Below are 5,000 nucleotides of genomic sequence, written 5' to 3' on the forward strand. Positions count from 1 at the left end.
GTAAAAATAACGCATTTAGTGTTGTAATGAATGACGAACGCCAATCAATTCTTGATCATCAATATACGGTGTATTATTTTTGAGCCATTGTACACAGGAAATTCTATTGAAATGGAAACCTGGGATTTGTTGTTGTTATAGTACTGTAATTCTGATGTAATATGTGTCATTTTACTTTCCTTATCTGCAGTAGAAAATTTCTTAAAGGGTTATGATTTCCTTACGAAAAATGATAGGCATTTGAACACTGATAAATTTAGCTTTCATAAAATGGCTGCAAAGAATATGAAGATCACCTTCACTGGATGACCCTCCTTTCCCTTCATCCCGATCAGTGATCGCTCTAAAATTTCAGTCTCGTTCATTATCAGTTACTGCTTCCTCTCCTTTAGCAATAAATGAAATTTTACAAAGAAAATATTTAATGAATTCCACTGAGGGAATTCTGATCTTCCCACACTTATATTCAATCTAATTTTAGATTTTTCGGAAGCTTTCGGCAGAACTACCATTTCCTACATTTCAGATATTCTGCATAATGACCGGGAACTGTTTTTAGCCAAGCGTTCTACAGCTCAACCAAAGATGTAACAAAAACGATAATAAAGCACTACGTTTATTTTTTTTTTACTGTTATTATTATTATTATTATTATTATTATTATTATTATTATTATTATTATTATTATTATTATTACTATTTTTTTTTTTTTTTTTGTAAACTGGAGTGCAATAAAGTTATATTTCCTCGTGATTGTACTGGGAGCGGGCGAGGGTTGAAAGGGGAATTAGCAGAGCAGCCATAAAATCAGCAGGTGTTTTATCAGTTAAGGTTTCTCATCTAAAATGCAATAATTCAATTGTTCTAAAATATTCTTATCTCCTTTTTTGAAAAGCCTTGCTCACAAGTGACACTAAATGGCTGCATATGATTCAGTTCAAATATGCAACCTCACATACTGCATATTTTTATCTCTTCTTTGAAATGAGAACTTAGTATGTTTCATAAGGTTAAGTTAAATCTGTCACATGTATTAAAATTGTCCGAAAATTGCGGAAAAACAAAGACGAAAAATTTTTCAATGCATTAAAATAATTTATGAAACTTATACTTCCTTTTTTTTTAATCGAAATTTTTCTTGAAAGTGGGCGGTAGCTAGACGATGATTAGTTGAATGTAACATGTCTGAATGACGTTATATTTATTATGTATTTATCGAACTATGTGCCAGCTTAGCAGAGGCACATCCGTTGCAAATGCAATTGTGTCGACATCGAGGTTTCCACGGTTGAACAGTGGGATCTGATGTATGCATTTGGGTCTGTCACGATCCAAGCGCATGGAGACAGTGTGATCTTTCGAACATTAAACCGATGCTGTCGGAAGTGTCCAGGTTCCGGTGAGGTATGTGTGTGTGTGATCTCCAACGGTATATTATCCGGAGGATAGACTCTTGCAGGAGGATTGCATTAAAAGACTAGGCCTGTTTTGGTTAGTGGTGAAGTGTGGGAAAATCGCCACTGGAAAATCTGTTATTTGTCGCCATAGAAAGTGAGTACCATGATTCATGAATACTTGCATCTTTTCCAGACATTTGATAGAAAGACCCAATTGTGCTGCAGTGAAATTCCTCCGTGCATTTTCCTGCTCGTTCTCCATCATACATTTTTCTGTTTTGAATATGTATGTTAATCAACACCATTTCAGGTTTTAATATATTGATATGATTCTTTCAACAGGAATTCTGGTTTCGTCCTGAGAGGACGAATATTTGGAAGTGGTGTTTACTCTTTACATACTATATGACATTTTATTTTGGTCTAGAATTATTATGACCTTATTACTGTATTTGATGACCAGGGTGTTATTCACTGGTATTGCTTGGTATAGAATTATTAATGTGCTTGTTTGTGAAACAGTATTTCCTCTAGTTATGAATTCCATTTATAGTGGGTGGAATTCACTCCATTTCATGATCGTAGCTTTTGCTGAATCACTTTCGTTAAATCTGCAAAGAAAGTCTAGTTTTGTACGTCAGTGTTTAATTCCAGTAGGACTTTGTTTTAAGATAGATACAGCGTGAGGAGCCGACGAGGGAGAAGAAATTTGCTGATGTAGAGATGAGCCATGCTACCAGAGACATCTTAGGAAAAGTAAGATGTTGATTCTGTTCTTAAAACAGATACAGCAATAAAAGATGGTCCTATTTGACCTGGGGATAGGTCCATTTAGCATATTTCCTATAAGCACTTAGCTGATAGCTTAGATTTCCCCCTCAAATATATGTTACGCCTGTAAATAATACTGTTTAGTTGAGAGACTATCCAAAAAAATTGTGTTAAAACTCCAAAATTAATTGCTACGGTAGCTTTTAAAGAAGTCAACACTTTGATATGAATTTTAGATAGTTTTTTCATGCAAATCTTTTTATGCATTTTTTATATATCAGATTGGAAAAAATAGCGCCAAATATTAAAAGAAACATGTAATTATCAACATTTTCTAAAGACTGGTTTGTAATTAAAACTGTTTGAACTGATAGAAATTACTATTGGTGGAAACTCTAGAGAGGTAAAACGAAAGGCCAACTTTATCTTATGGCAGAAGAACAATAGTTCGTGGGCTTGAGTTTTCAACACGCAGTAAGCACTCGATAGTAATGTTACTTTAATTTGGTTGTCCTGTTGAGATTATATATGCAATGCAATCGTGCTGTGGCTCTTTTAGGTTCAGTGTCAAACTAAATGCCCATCAATGTCATTACAATACTTCTGGATATTTGATAGCAAGATGGAACAAGAAGGTATACCAAAAGCGTCTAAAATGTAAGCCTCTGCTGCACCAGCCTTTTCTATAAACAGGAAATATGTAAAAAAAAAAATATGCTTAGCAATACCTGTAACACAAAATTGCATAAAACACACCAATAAAGGAATTTTCTCTTAACTTTTTGGCCTGGATGTGATAAGGCAGTTTTCAGTTTGGGGAACATACTACCCATAGGTTGTCGTGGACTTTACACACCACACACACATTTACAGTACATATATATATATATATATATATATATATATATATATATATATATATATATATATATATATATATATATATATATATATATAAATATAAATATATATATATATATATATATATATATATATATATATATATATATATTTTTTGTTATAGTGTTTGATTTAAAAAAAAAATCCAGACTTCAGACTTATCCAGGTTCCTTTCCCATCCTTTTCCCTTGTCCAAGACAGGGGTGTAATTGGTTTAAATTTCAACACCCTGAGTTTCACTGGCCAAACAAAACCTGAATACCAGTTACTTAGAGAGTTAGGGTATTTAGAAATTCCAGTGAACCCATAAAAATCGAGGTTGTCTTTGGGTTAGGAAGTAAATTTTAGATGCGGTTTTCTTTTTTTTTTTGTCGTCGTCAACAGTAAGAAAAATAAGATAAAAAGTGGGATAAGCAATAGATCAGGACGTTAAAGACCTGGATTTCCTTCTTTTTGCAAGGCTTTTTGAGTGCACATATAGAAAAGCTTCTCACATTTCTAGACTAATAAAATTAAACATTAACCTTTTCTCTGGACAAAAATTAAGCAATGGGATCAAAATAGAGGAATAAAAACATCCGTAATATTCAAACAAGAAAAATGAGATAATATTGATATAAAACGTGAAATATTGTGCACAATAAAGAGTACCAAATATTCCAAGCATTAAATCATATCGAGAGAGTGATGAATTATGAAATGTATAAAGAAATAAATGGTGTCGTTCGAAGCGATCTGTGCATGCTAAAAGGATAAAACTGATGTATTTAGTCTAACTAGCATGGTCCTGAATGTTATTAACCATAACGGCCTTTACGGAAGAATTCCAACGAAAACTATTTCGATTTTTGTGGAGTATTTTCCAGGGTAATTTCAGCAATTTACACAACAATTAGGACTCTCTTTCTAGCTCTCTGTAATCAACTCGATTTACTTCCAAAATAAAATGCATAGATAACGACGCTTTGCATACTAATAAAGAGAGAGAGGAGACAGATATGTAAATATATTGCAGTGAGTTATTAAAATGTATATTTCAATGATAGTATCAGAATGCTTATATGGTAAGCCAAAGTGGCAATTACTCCATCACAATTTAAGCTAATTTTTTACTGACGCCTCCTCACAAACCCAATTTAAAAATTGAGTTTCAATCACTATCACCTCCCTAATTTCAGTGTATAGAAACTCTTATTGTGAAATTTTTTAAAAGTATGTATCAGCCGTAAAAGTAGTTGCAATGGCGCTTTGCCAAGAACGAAGGAAGGCGTGAGTGACACCGTAGAACTTTGGATCTTTGATTCCTCAAAAGCGGTTTTGTTTAGTTCCCAAATTTTAGGTTCTATTTCATTTCCACACATTACACTTAGCTTACGGATTATAACCGTTAGTAGCGTTGTTGTTATTATTATTATTATTATTATTATTATTACTTTATTTTTTTGCTAAAATATGCATTATTGTGATGCTATTATGAAAGTATGAGAGAAAATACCGTAAACATTATTGACAGTACCCTAAAAACAGCAACGGCTAGATATTGAATTTTGATTTTGTTTTAACAAATTTAATAAGCTAGTCATATGAGTTAAGAACTGGCTCATTAATGAGTTTGTTATTACTTAACAAAAGTAATCAGAAGTCTTCGTCAGTGAACCGTGAGTGATGAGATGAACAGGAATTCCTTCCACGGGAGGTTTTGACACAGCCTAATTGTAACGTCAAGATGTTCTTACCACTCTCTCTCTGTCCAAACGTCAGGTGAGTCCTAGCCACCCTTTGCCCAGGTATCGAATGAAATCCCCCTTCCCTCTGCAAGTAATGAGACTTACGTTGGTCTCACTTGGGTGAAGATTAACAAAAAAAAAAATTGTGTAAATATTAGATGGTCGTAGGGGTGATTGTTTTCAGCCATGGACAAGAAAATACTAA

Source organism: Macrobrachium rosenbergii, chromosome 46 (genome assembly GCF_040412425.1).
Source record: "Macrobrachium rosenbergii isolate ZJJX-2024 chromosome 46, ASM4041242v1, whole genome shotgun sequence".
Taxonomy (NCBI): Eukaryota; Metazoa; Arthropoda; class Malacostraca; order Decapoda; family Palaemonidae; genus Macrobrachium; species Macrobrachium rosenbergii.